The sequence below is a fragment of the Dermacentor andersoni genome, chromosome 9 (genome assembly GCF_023375885.2).
Source record: "Dermacentor andersoni chromosome 9, qqDerAnde1_hic_scaffold, whole genome shotgun sequence".
Taxonomy (NCBI): domain Eukaryota; kingdom Metazoa; phylum Arthropoda; class Arachnida; order Ixodida; family Ixodidae; genus Dermacentor; species Dermacentor andersoni.
Genome location: NC_092822.1, coordinates 28,172,224 through 28,194,009, shown reverse-complemented (window position 1 = coordinate 28,194,009; position 21,786 = coordinate 28,172,224). Strand labels below are relative to the sequence as shown.

Here is a 21,786-nt window from a genome sequence, read left to right as displayed (position 1 = left end):
TTCAAATCCGAGCTTGGTGCAGCGGCAGACAGAAACTACGTTCACTGGCTGCAAGCGCTCCCTACCCGTCTCGTCTTTCTCGCTCCTCTTCCCCCCTCCCTGTTTTCCACCGACCTGGCCCTGTAAAAGTTTTATTTTTCTGTCGTTGACACTTTGGAAGCTTCCTTTATTGCTGTTTCGCCGCCGTATGAAACCTGCCTCCTCCTTTGTGCCACTCACTCTAACATTTTTCCTTTTTCTTCGCTGTGTAGAGGTTGGGGATGGGGGATGGAGGTGCTCCCGGTTATTAAATCTTCGTTGCGCTGGCACAACCATCCCCTCCACCCTATTTTTCCTCCTTCGCACACCGCCCCCTACCTTCACCGTTTTACTGCCCTCAAAAAGAGTAAGACGTCGACAATGAAAGAGCCACTGCGGTGGGCACTAGACGGCGACGCGTTTGGAGAGCAGCTTCGGGGAAGTAAAATAAAAATGTGCGGAAAGGGAGAAGAGAGGAGTCTGGACGAAGAGAAATGTTTCGCTTAGTTGTAACGTTCCCTGGGATCCCCTTTCCTGGAGCCACATTGCCTTTTTCTACCGCTCGCTGGCATTCTGTGTGGTAACCTTTGTTTTCAGAGTTTGGTGAGCTTTAGGGAGAGGGTGGGGGAGAAGCGGCATGCGGGAAGGGTGGATCTGGAGAAACGAGCGCTTCAGCATTTCCAGTGCCTCATTCGCCCTTCTTCCTCCTCCTCCTCTCTCTCTCTCTCCGATGTGCGCCTTATTGGCCACCTCGCGTGCATTGCGGGAAAAGCAGCTCTTCTAGTTACCGGAGTTGACGAGATTTTGTATTAAAACTGTATTTTTCCCTAGAGTAGCAATGCTGCTTATTTTTTCTCAAAGAAACTACAATAAAGTATTTTTTGTGTTATTCGTTTCTTGTCTTTGCTTTTTTCCTGTTTCACTCATCGTTCTCAAGTTTTTTTTACGAACTTGTGTTCCTGGTGCAGTAGCACCGGAGCTCAATTTCAAGTTCATCAGTTCTTCGAATCTGAGATCGCGAGAACAGAGAAGATAGAACTTGGAAAGAAAAGGGTTGGCATCTCGGCACTGGGCTTCGCTTCTCCCTCATTACGTTTTCATGCAGCCGGTTGCAATTCTCAATGCGCAACGGAACCGAATCAGTGAGGCAGTCCACCGAAGTTTCTAGAAAAACGGCGCGCCATCGCCTTTTCATCCCTTTTTGAGCAAGCACATCCGCTCCACGTATATGACTGGCGCTATTTGAAACTGTACTACAGAACATAGTCGCCTCCAAGCATAAGAGATGCGTACTTTGAAACGTGGCTCATCACTCGGATCAACGACGCGCACAAATCTCGACGGCCGTACGAAATATGACTAGCATTGTAGTGTTGATGCACGCTTGCTGACGCACTTAAAACGCTGGTCTTTCGATGGCATTATCACTCCAGCGTAGCAAGAGACACCAAGAAGTCACTGCGCCAGTTTGAAGTTGAACCAGTCAGACCGAGCCTCGTGATGCCTAGGCACGGCGTGCATAACCAACACACAGTTGGGTTCGATTTTTCTTCTATTTATCCCGTGGCTGCGGACGGCGCTCACGTATTGGCACACTGTTTGCAGAAGCATCGTTCTTACCATGTGAAATCTAAGTAACGTTGCTCCACTGTCCAGGAGTTTTTCATCTCTTGGCCACGCAGGGGACGGGCCATCAATTCAATAACTACAACTTTTCCTACGCCGCACAAAAGCTTTCTATTGGAACGCTTTGAGAGAGAGCAGTTACAGCAATCAGGTAGAAACAGATGGAACCTAGCTTCGAAGCCTGCAGTGAAGAAAGCCTCCGCCGTAGCGTAGACACTTCAACCATCGTCGTGGTAACTCAATAGAGCGCGGACAGATATCCTTGCTTTGAATGAAAGCTCAGGCACCAGAACCGATCACCGTTCAAGCCACTTCCCGTGAGCGCTTTACTTCAGCTTACAAGCAGCGACGAAGGAAAGAGCGGATTTATTTACTTTCGTTTGAAACAATCATCGCAACATATATAAGGAACTGTCTAGGACAGCGAAAGTTCGCCGAGCGTTCTGGCGCTCTCCCCTCGTCCTCACTTGCCGCGTCTGACACCGGCAAGCACACGCGCTCGCCAGTGCGCGAAGGCGAGCGCGAAGCAGGCGACGAGCAGCGCGCATTAGCTGCCGAGCCGTGTGGGAAGTGTACGGCTTCGGCAGTGGCTCCCTTCGCTTCCCTAACAGAGTACTCAACCTCTCCGCTTCCGCCCACCCACGCAAACTCGCCAATACCCTCCAACAGCGCCCAGCTATGGGGAACTTTGTTTCCCCCACGCGAATAAGGAGGAGTCACTGCTCGACAGAGTGGCCGGGCCGGTCGCCCCAGCGACCGAACCGAGCAGGCAAGAGAGGAGGGAAGAGAAAGGGAAAAAGAAAACAGTATCGAACCCGGCGCTTGTGCTAGCCGCTGCAGGGAAGACCCACGAGTAACGGGAGACGCAGCACCACGAAAAGCGGCAGAGAGAAAGGCGCACACCCCGGAAGGGGGAAATAGGGAGAACACTAACGGCAGCCATGAAACAACAAGGTAGCACACCGAAGAAAGAAAAGACGCAAAAATGAAAACAAAAATAAAGGCAGCTCAAAGCAAAAGGCACAGCCCGACGACCTCCTACCTCCCTCGATGTCCGGGAAAGTTTTTATCCTCTCCCGTCTTCCCCCTGCGCCCACTCATTCTGCTCTTCCTGCTACCCCCTACACACGCCGTACCCCACCCGACGACTCCCTATTTCCCCCCACCGCTGCAGAGAAGAAACTTCTTGCTCTCCCTCGCGTTCCCGACCCGGTTAGAGCGTTGGTGGAGCGCTTCTTTCGATCTGCCAGGCGGTTTCTCTCTCCCTTTTCCCCCATGCAACAAACCTCCTTTTCTCCTTCTCGGGCCAGTCCTTCTCCCCAGGCTTCAACGCAGTCTTCCCGAACGCCCCAGGCTTCGACGTGCGCAACCAGTGGTTTTTATTTTCGCTACAGTTTTATCCCCTTCCCTCCACCTCTTGCCTTCGTTTTCTTCTCTGTGTTCCAAAATCCTCACCGCCCCCATTCACCCATTTTCCCTTCATTTCTCTTACAGTAACTCACAGTATCGCATTTCTTCATTTTTTTCCATTGTGTTCTCTCTTTCCAAAAGCATGTGCGCCCGGGGAGCGAGCCTCTGCCTTTTCACCTCCTCGCCGCCGTGACCCGTTTTCGCTATCTTTCATTCCGGCGCGCTCCCGTCTTCGCTCGCTCCCCAAACTTCCCGACGACGGCGCTCAGGAACACCGAGGCGGGCAGACGCCATATATATAGTTGTAAGCTCGTCCTCGTTATTGTAGCTTTGCCTTTATTTCTTTATTTCCGGCGCCCGTTGAGCGCCCGCTCTTTCCCTCCCTCCCTCGCGTGAGTCCCTAAATCTGCTTCTCCTTGGCCGGGCGCGCCGCTCCTTTCTCCTCGAATCTTCCCTTCCGCGTCTTCATTTTTTGTCTTTGGCCCGGATAAGCACTTTATATACAGACACAGCCACGCGCCGCTGTCTTTTCTCTATGTTGCTGTTTCCGTCGTTCCTTTCCCGATTGCTTTCCCCAACGTTACCCCCCACTTTTCCCCGCTCACGTCAGGGTTTCAGCGCTTCTTTCCCTCGGTGCTTTCTGCTCTATAGTCGTGTTCACTCTTCGCCTCCTGCACAATCCCCTCTTTCATAACTGCGCAAGTCGCTCGACTGCCATTGTGCTGCGTTGAGTGCGGCTGACAAAAGTTGAACTGCGCTTACGTCTTCGGGCACAAACCCGAAATCCTTTTTCCATGCCCTTTGCCGTTTCTTCCCGGTTCTCGCTTTTGTTTTACTGCTCGTGGCGCCCCATCTCCCCATTCCAACGGGAGTATAAGCATTAGTTCCCTGCCATGTTCACTTTCGGATTTCCTTTTTTCCTTTCCTTCGGGCGGTAGACTCCGTGCATCGGCCTTGTTGTTTTGGTGTCACTTCCACGTACGACCTCAATCCAATCCTTTGAGTCACCCGCTTCCCCGCTCCCTACCGTAGGAGGATTTCCAGCGAGCTTTTTTTCCGTTAGTTCGCTTTCCCCTAGTCTCACTTTCCTCCTTTTCCCCATTTGCCAGAAGTTGTGTTCCCAAGGCCCTCTCATGCTTTACCCGAGATTTTGTACAGGCAGTGCGTCTTCATGTCCCTTTGAGCTTCGGCAAGCGGCACCTTCGAATACAAGCTTTAAAGGAACACTAAACAGGAGTAGTATTAACCACTGGAGGCACCAAAATTTCTGTCTATTGTAAATGTATTATGCCAACGTTTGCTGTGCATTTGCTAACGTTACAAGGGTACACCGGCAAAACAGATTGTCAATTTTGAATTCATCCCCGAGTTTTGTTAAGTTGACAGAACGTGTTCTCCGTGCGTGAACTCTAGGTACTCCTCTAGGTACGTCGTGCAAATATAAAGAAATGAACTTTTTCATGCCCAACATAGCTGGAAAGCATGCACCCGGAGACATGAAGAATATACGTGATGTAATAAATACACTGCCAGAAATAATGAAAGAAGCGAACCCACTCTGTGAAGACATACTGGCAACGGGAGCAAACACGCATTAAAAAGTTCAATTTTGGGATACGACGTGCCACAATCAGGATATGATTATGATGCACGCCGTAATCCGGGACTCCGGATTAATTTTGACGACCTAGGGTTCTTTAACATGCACCCAATGCACGGTACACGGGCGTTTTTGCATATCCCACTCATAGAAATGCGGCCGCCGCGGCCGGGATTCGATCCTGCGCCCTCCGGCTTCGCAGCGCAGCGCAAAAGCCACTACACCACCACGGTGGGTACAAACACTCATACATATGTCTGCCTTCCAACGCATTTCATTGAAACCACTTCGTACATATTAGCCCAACAGACAATCAGGGCAAGGAAAGCGTAGAGTGAGTTATTGTTTTGCATGACTTGTAGAAATAATAACATAAGAGCAATTAAAGTAGCGAAAAAAACTACTTGCCGCCGGTGGAACCCGTATATGCAACTAATCTCCCTCATTAAGCCTGTTATTTCTCAACAAATTTCGTAGCTTGGTTGCCAGTTGGCTTCACGTGGCACTAACTAACAAAAATCAGGCCATTCGGTTCCCCTCTTTCTCGTTCTTTGCACATATTATTCAGATATGCTGCAAAAGTTCGAATGAGAAGTGTCTCAAGATGCTTGTGATACATCTTAGGCATCATTATTTTCATCAGTGATATTGCTTTTAATGCGTTATCCTGGCGTGCACAATTGGGTACAAAGCGTCGGAAGGCTATAGCTCGGGACGGTCACTTACGGATATATCACTTTCAGTGCGACGGTCCCTTAAGGGGATATCACTTTCAGTGGGACGGTCCCTTGGGGCGATATCACTTTCAGTGCGACGGTCCCTTACGGGGATATCACTTTCACTGGCTGGCTGAGCGAAACCGGATGAGCTGATTGGCTAGCTGAGCGCTGCGCCACGCGAACGCAATAGTATCGCCGAAAGTGATCGTCCCCTGCATTGGTAAATCACGCTTCTGTACACTTCTGTAACGTAAGAAGAGCCACTCTTATTCTGAAAGGAGCGTCGATAAGTTAGAAGAGGATTAAAAAAAGGAAAATCTGGCGGAGACTCCGCCCCTTAGCTCCCCGCATCAGATGACCGCGGCATCATGAATACTGACAACGTTTACACGGGTATCGTTTCACGTATGTAAACTCTCTACATTGCAATCTAAAAGGGCCAGAGGCCACCTATATACATAGTGTTTTCTCAACCTTCCTCTGCCCGAATGACAGAAATAAGGGATACATTAGAATCAGTGCCAACGCAGCGGTATCCGCGCGAAATTCAAAAGAAAAAGAAAAAAAAGGGGGAGGCAGGGGGGCTTTGTTTTCATCGGTTCCCCAGCTTTCTGCCAAGTATATGTTAATGTGGTTACTAAAGAACCATTCCTCAGAGTAAACTCAATCAGTGCTGGCGTGTATAATGTCCCCTCTCAAAGAATGACGTATATATTGCAATGGCGGACACTTTCAGCCATAAGCCATTGCCACGACTTCACCGATTACGGCACTTGCTTAGATATGTATTCCTAAAATCATAGCGCCGAGTACACGTAGTCGGAAAGCACTGTTGCGCGACCAAGTGCACGTATGCAAATTTTTGCGAGTACTACAGAAAATCGGAGGACATACGCCATTTATTCGAGAGAGTGACTACTCAATGCGAAACAACTACGTACCGTAGAATGACAAATCTGGCTGGTTTACGAAGTACGGCTGAACGAATTCAGCAGTCGTTTTACCGCAGAAAGCACAAATGCCGCAGTGTACTGCGTACTTAGTGCAATACGCACGTCTGTGGCATTGCATAGCTGCGGTTGTTTACGTTCAGTAACGAGCGCTTTGTCTCGCTTGCTCCTTCAAAGCACAATAGACACCCTTATTTTTCGTGCACGTCATATATCACATCCGACAACTGTTGAAAAACAATCTTGAAAGTATCTTCCTTGACATTATTCTCTCGCGTGAATCATATATGACGGCGCTGGTGATTCTCTCTCTTAAGTTATACAAAATGTAAAAAAAATGCAGATGAAGCACACATGTTGTAATTTTTATGTAAAGCGAAGCTTTCGCGACGCGCCTGATCAAATCCTGTACAACTAACGGCAATGCCCACACTTGCGCTTCCGTTACTCATATGCAACGTGTAGTAATCTCATGCAATCTTTATTCAACATTGAGGGCATAACTTTAATATCATGCAATTTATATGTTTACGAACCAGACCACTCACAAACGCCAAAATCAAAACAAGGAAATCAGGGCGGATGCACACTGTGAGACGTCTACGCAGGTAGTACGTCAAGAGGACGAAGGCGATGTATGACGACGCTTGTTCGTGGAAGATGGCGATGGCGGGTTTGTGTACATAGACGTACGACGCATATTTAGCTACGTTTAAGGACGGTGTATTCGCGTCGAAGTGGCCCGCGAACCCATTCCGGAGGATTGGTCAAGAGCGGTCGTGCACCCATCGGCACACACCGAGTTGATAAACCAATGAAAAGCGTGCAAACCAAAGAATCCGTTGACTATGTTGTACGATTTCCGTTAACAGGTAGGTGTTCTTTAGCGATGCCCGTGAGCCGGCAATGTCTTCTTAAAGGTTAATGCCGGAATTAGCGCTTTTGTTACGCAGAACAGAGGTGTGCGTATTCGCGCTACATCGTCGGTCAGCGTACAAGGGTTATATAAGCCCGTCAGCTAGTACTAGCATTCGAAGCACGTATAACCGTCGTATATATATCCGCGAACATACCCGCCGAGACACTGACCTACACAGTACACAGAGCGGGCAAACTTCTCTATAAGAAGGCCCGAAATTCCATGACTATGTTTGAGCTCCTATGTGTCTGTTCCTCCCTGCTATGCGTTCTCAGAAGGTCTTAGGGCCCCTTTAAGCAACAATGACAACAACCACAAAGACTCATGGTCTACAGCCGCCAAACTAAGGGTCGTTATCGAACCCCAATTAAAAGCTATAAATCAATCTAGACTGATAAACTGTTGTATTTTGCGGTGTCGGCTTCATTACTAGAAAAGAAAGTAAAGTTACAAGTTGAAATTTCTTGAATTACGCGCCGATATCCCAGCGCCAGTGCGTCCGTGTGACGTCAATGATTTAACAATAAGGTGTGATTGCAATATCTATCATATGGACACTCTAGGAGCATTTCCGTCGTCGCCATTGGCGCGATGTGCTTGCTGTATAATGTCCAAGTGCGATAACAACGCGGCCGCGCGCCATATGCTGTGGGTGCGAGTGAAAGCGTGCGAAGGTGAGCCGAGAAGGATGGTGGCACCATGTCGCGCGCGCAAGGCTGCAGGGGGAGGGGGAGAGGGGCTCTACTCCGCCGGCAGCTAGAGTTACTAGTAACTCTAGCGGCGGCTCCGTAAGGCGCGGCTGAGCTTGGCAGCACGGGCACTATATTGAAAGCGATCTGCGATGGGTACAGAGTCTAGGCACGCCGAGGGCTGATGGTTTCGTGTGCGTCGTGTTCTCGCCGCTCAGTGTGCGTTGATGAGATAGCGCGAAGGTCGCTTCGCTCGCTGCCGCTGCCGCGCTTCCTCACGCCCAGCGTTTTGACAGCGAGCGTACGCGGTCATCGAGTGAGATGTGTTCCTGTTTGCCTGTGCGCGCGTGACACCATGCATGCTTGTTAATTTAGTTTGTAAGCGAACGTTCACAGGTTTATACGGCCGACAGAACCTTGCGGCCGATAAATCTCTACTTCGTATAGCTGTCTAATCGTTTGCTATCGCAATCGATGCCATACGCATTTTGGGCGAAACTTGCGATTTTTCTTTCGTGCTCGGGGCCACTGTATTTTAGTAAATGCTCCTGCACTTTGCCAAGTTGAGCTCTGGCTCTTTTAGAATACGATGCCGCTGATGCTTAGTAATAAAGGAAAGAAAATTAGCTAGGCCCGAGCAGCCGTCTTTAAAATCAACGACACGACAGCGAGCTGGTGCGAGAAGCGCAAGGCGGCATCACCAGTCTTCTATCGTTTCTTTATACTTGTTAAAATTCTGTATTTTTTCCCTTCTTCTTCTGGCTAACCAAGCGTCATTTCGATGTCAGAGCGGTATTGCGAGCAATTGTAGAGAGAGGTAATTTATAACTACACATCGAATAGCATTTCAACGTATATGTTCCCATTTAGAAAGAAAAAAAGAAAAACTCGGAACGTCTCGCTCAATCGACGGCGAGGCGCCGAAGGTGAGACGAACGGGAGAGGGAGACACAATGGCGCATGTACAGGCGGCGAAATGGCGGGGGCCCGAGGCGGCGGCCGGTGTCTCCTCGAAAACACTTCGCGAATCTCCGCAGCGACGACGACAACGACTACGACGCGGCGGCGGCGCCACTCTAGTCCGTCGTAGCGGGCGCTTTCGCTCAAAACGCCCTTTGAGAAGAGAGAGAGTGAGAGAGAGAGAGGAGCAGCAACAATATCTCCGGCGAGGTAGCTGCCAATGCTTGTTGTCGAATATATGTGTGTGCCCTTTTCGCCAAACGCGGCGGGCGGGCGGGCGGCGGAGAACCGGCGGGAAGCCAGATGTAGAAAGAATGAAACACGCCGTTTCGATTCTCCGAAAAAAAAAAAATAGATAAAATAAAATAAAAGCAACAGACTCGGAAGAACCGTATCTTCCAGAATGTAGTCCGCGGGCTATTAACCCTTCCCCCCGCCCCCGGAAACCCAAACGCAGTCCCCCCCTTCCCCACGCCCCCCCCCCTCTTTAGCACAGTGACTGGCGCTGCGCCTCGGGGCTCGAGGTCGCCGGTTCGATCCCGGTTGCGCGGAGGCCGCATTTAGATGTGGGCGAAATGGGGTGAAATAGCGTAAAAATAAACAAAGAAAGAACAGCAAGAAGAAAAAAAAAAGAGCGTGCGCTTAGATTTACGTGCACGTGAAAAAACAAAAAAAACACGGGTGGTCAAAATTTACCCGCAGTCACTCAGTATGGCGTGCCTCACAATCGCATTATGGTTATGGCCCACACGTAAAAGCCGATAATCTAACTTTTATTTTTAGAGCCCTAACAACATTCCACATTAGAGAAAATAAACGTATTTGTTGACCTCTCTTACCCGGCAATGACGAGCTCATCTTTTTTAAAAATGAAATGTTGTTTGAGTGAAGGCTACTTAATATACTATTGATTTATTGAACCTACGACTGAAAACTTGCTCCAGAATATCAAAAAGGATCTGCGAAGTTGTGGGTTCGCATCCCACCTGCGGGATACGAATCCACGTTGTTTTTTTTTCGTTCACATTCATCTTCCCTTGGCTTTATCACTTATAACTACATTTCCATTCAACAAGCAATTTACTCTATGCATTGTTGAGGCTTCTTAAAGAAAGAACATTTGATTCTAAGCGTATATTTGCACGTGCATACTATAACCAATTGGATACTACATGCGGGAATATACGGTCGCACAATAAATAAGAAATTGAAAAATAAAGGGCATCGGAGCGAAAAAAAAAGCACGGGGAGGCTTCGACGCTATTTCGCCGCTCGCTGTGCGAACAGCGCGTTAGCCAAAGCGCGCGCTCCCAGGCCGTTTCCTTTTCGCGCTTCCGTTCTCCGAGAAAAACAATTCGATTTTCGTTTTCTCCCGTCTCGCCTTTTCTCTCTCTCGCTCTCTCTCGTCGTCGACGGCGACGGAAAACAGGAATCCGAGACGTTCTCCGCACGCCCTACTTTGCCGAAATGGCCTTATCGGAATCATCGCCGGTCGTGTTTTTTTTTTTCCTTCTCCCGCAGTTGTTCCGGTACAGATTTTCTCGGCAACGCGACGCAAAGGATAAGAGAAGCAAGACATAAGAGTGAGAGAGAAGTGAGAGAGAGGGGGGAGAAATGTTTATTCTGAAGAGGACGCTCTGCTTTGCGATATTAGAGGGCATCTTGATCTTACTGGGCAGACATACGCGCTTCGCTACTAAAGTGTTTTACAAGGCTGTGCTAAGCGCTTCTCTTTCTCTAAGCACGAGGTCGCGAGATCGAATCCCGGCCACGGCGGCCGCGTTTCGATGGGGGTGAAATGCGAAAACACCCGTGTCCTTAGATTTGGGTGCACGTTAAAGAACTCCGGGTGGTCGAAACTTCCGGAGTCTCCCGCTACGGAATGCCTCGTAATCAGATCGTGGTTTTGGCACGTACAACCCCATAATTTATTTTTGTATGTTTCGCTTTCGTCGATGGATCTCCCTAATCGATATGCTTCGCATCACACGAACTGCCGTATCATGGAGATGCAATTCTTCACGATCTCACGAGAGGCGGGAAGCCCGCGACAGAGAATCTTAGCGCACAATCGCTTCAGAGGCAAAGCATTGCTGGAGCTATGGTGTTCCACCGAAAGCGTGGACCTGTGGCTCGGGTAATCCTGGTCAGGCAGTATGCGAACGATAGGTCGTACGTGCATGTGTGTCTCTGTGCGAGCATTTTTTAACCCTTTCATCTCTGTCCTCTTTCTAACCTCTTTCTCCCAAGCCCAGTGTAGGGTAGCACACCGGAGACTAATTTCTGGTTAGCCTCCCTGCCTCTCCTCTTCATCTTTCTCTCTCTCTGCCCAAAATTCGTCCTTCAAATTACTCTGTATACTTTGCGAACTGACCACATTCTACGAAACACTGAGTTACAAATGCAACAATTTGCCACGATTGCGCAAGCACGCGGGAACTAATTCTGGCTTCTGCATTTAAGATAATCTGATTGGTTAGAAATTTGAACTGGCAAGTGAAGATGAAGCGTAATGCTTAACGGCACAGGAACGTCTCAAGCCACAAGTACGAAGATCAGACAAAATCCACGTATACATCCACGATCATTATACCATGGTTATGGCTAATGACCGCAGCGTCAGAGATCCCTCCTATAATTTTTTTTTGTAAGAAATCTTGCACTTGCGACGTGGCCTCAGGGATCAGCGTGCACTGTGCGTCGTGCGATCGCGGAGGCGATGCTTGCGAGTACAGATGCAGTATCGTTCACTGGAATCAATATCGGCCCCTCCACACCTTTGAATACACCGCCTCCGAGATCGGCAAGCTTATGGCTCTTTCTTAAACACATATCTGAAACACTTCTACATTACCAAAAAGAAAAAAAAAGTTGGTTCGAAGGAAAGGTTAGGCTGACATACATGCATTCATAAAATGTGCACGTGACCTCACAGTATAATTCAGCTGTAATTGGTAGCCGAATGTATGTTCTCGAGATTGTTCTCCCCTAGACTACGTCATGCAGTAATAGCTAACTCCATCCATCCGTACAGCTCTCGTAATCATGTTTTTAACACGACCGGCCCGATGCGGACAATTCACCTGCGCACATTTTGTTTCTCTGTTTCGTATTCGACGTGCGAAGTTGTGATCCTCACGTTCTTTTCCTTCTTCAAGCGGACACAGTAGTGTACGTTTATACGAATCACGTGACCGCCAGCGTTGCACCCGGAGGTCACAGCACAGCGAACTTCCTTCTGACAAGCTGAAAACGGTAAAAAAAAAGAAGAAAATTAAGAAAAATAAAGAAAAATGACAGAGAGTTCGTAGAGGTGACAAAGATCGAAGTGGCAATTGTAAAGGAACGAATGCGCCGAGCTAATAATATTCAGTCGTGTCCTTTTCGTGGGTTCCTAGGTCCTTTGGAAGCGCCTTCGAAAACAAGCTCATTGGCTGACGACACCGAATTTCCTACTCCTTGCTGCCCAAGGACGAACTTCCCGTGCAGTCGCACGGCCAAGAGAGAATGATGAAGGTACACAATCCACAACGGTAATGGAGCACCCTGTCCATGTGTCGTTAGCAAAAGGCAGTGCGGACTGGGGGGAGAGAGAAAGAGCTCGGGCTGGCGAGAGGGAAGGGAGACGCTGCCAGAGACGCACTGCTAGTTCCTAGCGCCACGCGGACTGAGAGAAACGGATGCGACCCGATCCTTGCGAGACAATCGAGAATTTGGTATCTTCCTATACACGTGGGGGGGGGGGGAGCCATTGTTCGTGATGCCGGCAGCCGCTGGCTTCCGAGAATCTGCGGTCAGACACGCCGCAGGAGAAGAGTGAGGGAATGCGGTAAGGGTCACATGAAACGAGAGAGAGAGAAAGAGAGAGAGACAAGAAAAGAAAAAAAAAAGAAGGCGGACGTGGAGGGGGGTTACTCCGAGGGCAAACTGTTTACAAAACTCGAATTCGCGCACCTCGCGTCAAAACGGCAGACATGTTTCTTTTTTTTTTCCGCGCGTGTTACAATCGCCCCTCTCGCCCCCTCCATCCCTCCCCCTCCACCCTCCTGACCACCACTCTCTCTCTTGTCGTAGGCAATGGGCGAGGAGGTCAGAAGAAATTCTAGAATTTTTCTTTATTCTTTGGCCTGTAGGCTTTGGCTTTGTCTGCTGTGCGGCTCATGCGCGCGTTCCACATATGGTGCAAGCGATATCGGCTTTCTTGTTTTCCCTTTCTCGCGGGACTCTTGAAAAGAAAAGATAAAAAAAAGGGTCCTGGTTCGACGTCGCTATTTTTTGCTGGTGTAGTGGCAATGAAGATTGCGATGTTGTCGCATAGACGGTATTGCATGTGCCTTGGCAGCAGTACAGAATATTATTTCATCGCAAAAAAAAAAAAAGAAAAGAAAAAGAAAGAAAGAAAGGAAAACCTTCTACCTACATAAGATGTGGGTACTGCGGGAAAAAAATGAGGTGTAACTGCAGCTTGACTGGGCTCCGCCTCCCTTTTATGAAGCGGTAGCCGACAACGTGGCAACATACGCACATTAAGAAAGTGCTGCAGTACAATATATAACCATAATGAATTCTAACTTCAAACTTCAGTGAGCCTGCGACCTCAAGTATGCTGCTTCCGTTTCCTATCTGTCTACACCACGCCGATAAAAGAAAAGAAAAACGTATGTTCAATGTGGCTCAAAACACGGCCGTTCTTTTTACGTTCTTATATAAAACAAACGCGCATCGTGTCCCAGGCACATATCTTTATGGGTAATTTACAGAGAAATGAATTTGTAAGCTTGTGATTGACTGCAGAGGAAAGCTTGAAACTATGAGTGCTGAGGAAAACTTGAAAAATATGCGGGGCCTTTGTCCTGCCGCACTACAGGCCTTGTATACTCTGAAAACTGCGAAGTAGGGGCTCGTCAAGGCCCCTAGTTTTTTGTAAACAGCGAAATGGTGTACAATGTCGTGGTTGACGTAGTAGTCGAAGTAGAAGTAGCGCTAGCTTATGCGTTGCGGTGCAAAATTTCTTTTAAGTGCTGTCATTGGCATCAGGAGTGTCGTTCTATTTTAGTAGTGCTTCCTGTTTCCTCCTCGACATTTTTGGGAGGGGGAAAAGCGTCAAGGAATAATTGTCATTTTCTTTCCCGTTTAGAGAAGCCGGTTTGCTTTTCGTGGCAACATTATCTCCACTCCATTTCGAGGTTTCTTTTTATAATGTCGCAAAGCAGAAATCTCACGAGAGAGCGGTTCAGCAATGACAACTCCGTTATAATAGAACTAAGAAAGAAGAGGGAGAGGGAAGTCTTGAAAACAAAACCACGAAGAAGAAGAAAATGTCAGACTTCGATAACACCTACGCACAAGGAGATGAGTCGGCTTCTTTTTCTAGCGCTGCCTAGAATTCGTCTCGCGATCTTTTTTTTTTTAATTTCATTTTTCATTGTGTACGGGGGGCGCCTGAAAAAGCAGAAGCGTGCGACGTTTGCAAGGCCTCTCTTGTACATCTCTGCAGTCAAAAGTGTCAGTTTAGTTGCTTTGGTGTAACGAGCTTAATCGAAAATGCAAGATGTACGGGAAGCTAATCCGCTTCCACCTGCCGTGGTTGCTCAGTGGCTATGGTGTTAGGCTGCTGAGCACGAGGTCGCGGGATCGAATCCCGGCCACGGCGGCCGCATTTCGATGGGGGCGAAATGCGAGAACAACCGTGTGCTTAGATTTAGGTGCACGTTAAAAAACCCCAGGCGGTCGAAATTTCCGGAGTCCTCCACTACGGCGTGCCTCATATCAGAATGTGGTTTTGACACCTCAAACCCCATATTTTTTTTTAATCCGCTTCGAACGCTGACACGCGAAGCAACCTGCATTTCCTGCGCAAGCGATTGGGCAACCTTTATGGAGCACAGGATCGTGTTTATGACGCCGATGTGAGTGATTGAAATTAGCAATTTGAAAACGATAACGTGTTGCTGTGAAGCAATAACGGTGAACAATGTCAGTAGTAGTACTAAAACAGTACGCTGCTTCCTAGGTAACTGCACAAAATGAAAGCGGCGAACTTTTTTTCAGTATTAATTGAGGATAAGTGGAAACGTAGGCAGGTTTCTTTAGGGCAGACAGTCTCACATTCCGAATCAATATTGAGGACACAAAAAAATAAGTGACAAACGACAACTAAATCACAACAGATACTACGGATTCTATAGCACAAGCGAAATTTGTTACATTTACGCGATGGCGTTTTTTGTCAACTTTCAGAAGGTTGATTTTGATTCGACTGGAGACCCACCGTTTCATGTAGGGAATACTAAGGAGAAAAATAATTAAATAAATACCTTCAACAAAACAGATAGAAAGAGAGAGAGAGGGGGGGAAGAGAGAGAGAAAAGAAACAGGGTACTCCTACGGTGAGACAAGGCTTGCGAAGCCGGAAAAGACGAAGAAAAATGAGCGACCCCTGGCGACACCGCCGCGAAATTCCCAAACCAGGTCGCCGTGTTATCAAGGATATGACATCAGTGATATGATACGATATCAGTATGAGTGATAGCGTCTGCTCGCGGGCCGAGTTCGTTGATCGTCGGCAAATAGGAACCACATCGACACGTGACGTTGAACGACGCAATGCGACTCTGGGGCTGTGAGAGTGGAAGGCCACAGAATAATCTTGAGCACCAGAGGCCCCCCCCTGGAAATACGGCCGCCGCAACAGAGTGTCGAACCCACGACCTCGTGCCCAGCTGCAGTGTATATATATGCGCCATAGACCAGGGGGTCTCCAAACGTTTTGGCCAGAGTGCCAGAGTGTACTGGCGATCAGTCTAGGCAATAACGAACCAAATAACAATTAGCGGAAAAAAATAAAGAAATGAGTAAACACAAGTGACAGTATGGAAGTAGACTAAAATATGTACTGCAATTAATGGACGAGCTTTACTTTATTCAAATAATTCAATATTCTTAAGCGGTTGCGTTGACCCTTCTGCGAACGCACAGAAAAGGAGCGAAATACCTATTTTAGGACTAGAATTTTGCTTTTACGTTGAGCCGTTACAAAGTTTGGCCAGCTAAAGTACGGCCAGCCGAAACGGTTGGAAAATAAATAACGTGTTTCCACGTACTTAGTTTTCGTATTTAACGCTACATATACCCGCATGACAAAGTGCCCGGGGAATCAAAAATTGCATTAGTAAGATCTTGATGAGGGCTAGTTGGTTCATACTTAGAACTGGTGTTAAACAACGCGAAAAAGACGAGGACACAAGGAAACAAGACAGCGCTTGCCTGTGGTATTTGTTTCCTTTCGTCCTCGTCTTTTTCGCGCTGTTTAACACCAGTTCTAAATCGAAAATCGTCCGTTGTACAGGTCACTTCGTTGTTGAGGCGTTAAAGAAGAAAGAAAAAAAAAAAAACTTCATTTAACCTGGACCCATAATTTCGGCCGAGGACGAAAACGGCCTAAAGAGCCGAAGAAAGATATTCACTTCAATACCGTGGACACGCTTCAGCGTTCGAACGGTGCACGACTCCACCGCAGCTTGAGGCCAGAGTTGTCCTCCAATTCCTGCTGTACTTGAAAGCCTGTCTCATTGGGCGACTGTCATTCATCAAATTATCTTATTGCGATAGTAGTTATATGGATACTTGAAGCGAATTTCCGCCGTCTTCGTCGCCGTGAGGTTCCGTATACATTAAAAAACGTATATATTTAGGTATATATTTGCTATCTGTCAGGCCGTGTTATATGGCAGGCGGTATATGCTGGCTATATTGCCACACCATTGCATCGCTAAAGCTGCACGTACCAGGTCTTAAATTCTTGATGAAATATTACTCGGAATCTTGAGAAAGTCAGCGCACAAACAAATGTTATGAAACAAAACGCCGACAACTCGTGCCTTTTTTATCTCAAATCTTCTCAGACCTAAATATTGAAAGTGCGAAACAATAACAGAGCTCAAGCCTGAAAAGCCTGAAACTGATGCAATGTTATTGGCGCGGCTGTGCACTGCCTCCGGGATCGACCCAGGAACGAGGTTTTAAAGATACGCGATACGGAAAAGCGGTGGTAAAGTCGCCAAGAAAAAACGTTGACGTTAAGAGGAAGCTTTAGCTCGGGCCCAATTCCAACGCGACCTATTCAAATGCATGTAAAACGCAGAAACGCTTTTCTGAGATAACCCCCTGGACCGATTCTTAATGAAATTTATTGCATTTGAGAGAAAGGTAAATTCTAGTGACTGTCGGAAGCGGAATTTAGATTTAAGGCCGGAATATTGTTAAATTTTTTTCAAAAATTCGAAATTGCGAAAAAAAAAAAAATAGAAGCACGAAGTTTACAAATTAATAGCTCTGCATCAAGAACAGATATCGCAGTTCTGTAAACGGCGTCTATTAGTTAGCGCCTGTGCGTGTCTGTTTTTTTTTCTTCTGCGTCCTCGTGCTTTTGCGCTACAAGCAAAACTTCAAAATGTTACACCAACAAGCCCAAATAGCTACGTTGATGGTCTATTAGAACATTTAAAGCGGACAAATTCGACATGTCAATTTATATCTTACGTGAATTCGTTATGTTGTGTACAAGGGTTCTGAAAAAGCTGTATTTCAATATTACTAAATTTTTTGAGATTTATCTGTGACATATAAATTTTGCCCTCTTTAATGTGCTATTACACGCAATTCACAGAATTGTGATATCATTTTCATTGCTGAGTTCCAGAGTTGTAAACTTCATAGTTTTGTTTTATGAAAATTTTCGCATTTTGTCAACTTATAATAAAAATTTGACGACCAGAGAAAAATACTAAACCAACGGACACCAGAATTGAAGTTTTTCTTTAAAATGCAGCAAACGTCGTCAAATTTGGTGCTGTGGTTGCCGAGGAAAACGAATTCTCCTTTTACATGTATTTAGATAGGAGCACGCGACCTAAAGCACCCTCTTAATAAGCATAAACGAAAGTGTCCGATGGTATAGGATTCCAACAGAGGACACCTAGCACAACAGCTCGTTTTTACTTAGTCAGCTTACGTTTGTTTCAATTCTTACTGCCACTTCAGCTACGTACCTTGCACTTCGTGCAATACTCTAAAATGTTGCTATCACCTTCAGTGCTTCGACCTTATGGCGAAATTGTGATATATTTTTTTTTTCTTTTCCCTAAAGCATTGCTCTTATTTCTTACCCCAGCATTTAGGCGAAGGTGCCTGCCGTCCTATCTGTAATAAATTCATTTGTGTCACGTGACTGCGATTTGAAGTTTCGAGGAAGTATACTAAGATATTTAAGGCGATATATGTATTGCAAAGATAATCGTACTGGCCAATTAAAAAAAAGAAAGAAAAACTCTTCGTGAGGTATTCATCCATTCATTTCTGTTTAGGTGCCGGATAAACGCGACTCAGCGGCCACCATCGACTACAGCATCTGATGCCCGTGTGAACCTCTCGCCCACACTTGAGACCCCGCGCGTCTTAAATTTTGGGGGTTTTACGATCCAGAACCAGGCTATATGATTACGAGGCACGCCATAGTGGCAGGGGGGAGGGGGTCCGGATTAATTTTGTCCAACTAGGATTCTTTGACGTGCGCCCAATGCACGATGCACGGGTGGTCTTTTTTTTTCTTTTTTGTGTGTGTGGTCTAGATACTATCCAAAAGTTGGCGAAGCCCGCTTCATCTTCGTCGTCGTCGTCATCACCACCATCATCATCATCATCATCATCATCGCCTGGTGACGTCCACTGCAGGGCAAAGGCCTCTCCCATACTTCTCCAACTACCACGGCCATGTGCTAATTGTGAACGTGTTGTCCCTGCGAACTTCCACAATTAGCACATGACCGCTTATAATGCTAGAAAGAAAAAGGGTGACCTTGTCAAGTAACGCGGGCGAAAGCTCTCCGGGCCTAATAGCGCGCCATGGGCGAAGTGGCGAAAGCTTCAGCGCATCTTCCGACGTCGTGGCCGGGACCGGCCAATCAGAGCTTCGCACGATGCCCACGGCGCTGAGGTTCGCTTGAGGTTCGTCGGAATTGCCTCGGACGAGGTGGCGTGACCTCGTAACTGCAGTGAAGCCGACTCCACAGACACGGAAGAGCGAACTGTCTCGCAGAGAAGCACTGCGCTCAGGCGGAGGCATAACGAAAGTTTTGCGGGTAAAAAAAAAGAAAGTCGTCGGAAGGACCATCGCCGGCAGCGGGCGGGTCAAGAGGCGGCCCGCAAGCCGTATTTGGGACACTCCTGTCATAGGCAATGGGTCGCCCCGGCACGCGAAAGATGAACTATAGTGTATTCTATAGGAGCCAAAGAGTGAACCTGGCAAGTTTTAGAGAACTCTTACTGCATCACGAAAGCCCAACTACGAGGCCATACTTTGAAATATCTGACGTCGCACAGACGCTCGGGGGCTGGCCTTGTGGCGTGAAATTAGAAAAGAAAGGGAGGTAATTTAGACTTCGTTTGTTCTTGTAATCATCAGCCTCTTCCCGCAACTACCCGCCGTGGTTGCTCAGTGGCTATGGTGTTGGGCTGCTGAGCACGAGGTCGCGGGATCGAATCCCGGCCACCGCGGCCGCATTTCGATGGGGGCGAAATGCGAAAACACACGTGTACTTAGATTTAGGTGCACGTTAAAGAACCCCAGGTGGTCGAAATTTCCGGAGTCCTCCACTACGGCGTGCCTCATAATCAGAAAGTGGTTTTGGCACGTAAAACCCCATAATTTAATTTAATTTTTTTCTTCCCGCAACTGCCGCGGTACTTTAGTGACTACGAGGTTGCGTTGCTCAGCCCCAGGTCGCAGGTTCGACCCCGGCCGCAGAGGCCGCGTTTCGATGGGGGAGAAATGCGACAACGCTCGTACAGTTCGATTTAGGTGCACGTTAAACAGCTTCGGGTGGTCGAAATTATTCCGGAGTCCTCCACTACGTCGTGCCTCATGATTATAGCTTGAACCTACGGAATGTTCTCAACCACATGTCGTCAGCCTGTCATAAGCTTCAGCACAGGCATATTATTTACAGCCGAGTAGAAAACGGCATAATGGCCGCGCAAGCTTTTTAGAAAACCCCTGTTTCCAAATCAATGGCACACCTTCAAAAAAAAATTGCTACCCTTAGAGTTCTTGATGCTAATTGCAAAATTAAAACTTAAATAGATGATGAGGCGCACTTCTAGTTAACTTCAATTTACTGTTTTAATAAGTTATGGTAAATCAGAAATCAGTACTCTTATGCTACGCCGTGTCGTTGATACATCGTTGACTTCTCCTTGGCGTGGTTTACGTTATATTTATTAACAGTTTCATTTCAATCTTCGTTCTGCTGACAATTTTTTGTTGTTGCGAATACCACTTCGTGGCTCGCTTCGCTCTATGGCTTTTGATAGAGTCGACTTCGGTATTTATGTCTCAATACTAATACTAATAATAATAATAATAATAATAATAATAATAATAATAATATTATTATTATTATTATTATTATTATTATTATTATTATTATTATTACCACTATTATTATTTACGGGCGAAATAACTGGCAGCCATGGAATTAGTATGTACCACAAATTCACGGGCACGATGGTGACTGCACAAAACGTTTGGGTATACGTGTACACAAGAAATTCAAAATATTCAAATAAGTAAAGCAGAGTGAGCTAAACAACAACAACAACAACAACAATAATAATAATAATAATAATAATAATAATAATAATAATAATAATAATAATAATAATAAGAAGAAGAAGAAGAAGAAGAAGAAGAAGAAGAACCTCAGTTCCGTTGCAAACCCTACTGAAGAATACATGTACGCCCTGTACTATAATCCTATATGGCCATATATGTTTATACGAAAACATACGGGGACCCATTTCATCATAAAAGACTACATATATAAGATATATGGAGTATACGGGTGTTGCTCGCTAGAGAGAAAATGTAGCTCGAAGTGGTAGCAATTGGTTCTTTAATAAGAGCGAAGAAAGAATGGGTTGGGGAAGCCGAATTGTTTCTGACCGCCCGGTAAATTATAAAGCTTAGGCAACTGGCTTACCTGAACGACGCCATAACTATTATATTTCACTGAGAGAAAGGTATGCTGGCGCTTTCTATGCGTACTCGGTCAGGCTTACGAAGATATGGGTACCATCAATTCTTGCCCTCAGAGGATTTCGTTCCTCCCTCCGGGTAACAAACTGGGAGACTTCCAGGTAATAAGTTCAGACCGTCAAGTAAACATGCGCCTAGAACATTTATTACTCCTTTTTGTTTAAATCCAAGGTCCGTATTGGTGAAATGCGCTGCAGTGTCAAGCAACATACCAAAACATGTCGAAAAAATGTGCTTTCCTCATCTGAGGCATACGCCACAAAGCAAGCGCGCATAAATAAATGTCGGGGCTCGAACACTTGCACGACATGGATCCCGAAAGGTTAACAGAAATTTCAACTCTCTCGCCAAAAAGAATTTCAGAGAAAGAAAGAAATAATCAGTTACAAATCGGCTGGTTCCGACTCTCTTACCAGCGCTCTTTCGGCATGCAGCATTGCAGACAGAAAACAACAATAATAAAAAAAAAAAAACAAGAGCAAGGAGGGAAGCTTTCCGACTTCGCTCCGACGAAAAACAAGTCGTGAAGCCACGTCGCGCCCTGACATTTGAAAGGAAACTCAGTGGCATTTCAAAGGCGTCCCAAGTCTCAAAGGCACGCCGAAACGCACGCTCCGAAAGGCTAGACAACCGCCGCTGCGCAGCAGCAGACGACCGAAGCAGGAGTGGCGGCGGCGGCAACAGCAACACTGCCGATCAGCTTACCGCGGTGTCGGCAACGCAACAAGTAGTTAAGGTGTAGAATAACGTCGCCGCCGACACACCCGGGGAATGAAGCTGCGATTGACGCAAGAAGCGCAG

At 47.0% G+C, this 21,786-nt stretch overlaps 1 protein-coding gene and 1 long non-coding RNA gene across 5 annotated transcripts in view; one reads left to right on the top strand and one right to left on the bottom strand.

Annotated features, from left to right (window-relative positions):
- The window catches only part of LOC126527364 (nucleolar protein 4-like), a 139,917-nt gene that overhangs the window by 29,761 nt on the left and 88,370 nt on the right, over positions 1–21,786 (bottom strand). The gene's annotated exons all lie outside the window — the stretch shown is intronic.
- The window catches only part of LOC129383808 (uncharacterized), a 50,190-nt gene that overhangs the window by 485 nt on the left and 27,919 nt on the right, over positions 1–21,786 (top strand). The gene's annotated exons all lie outside the window — the stretch shown is intronic.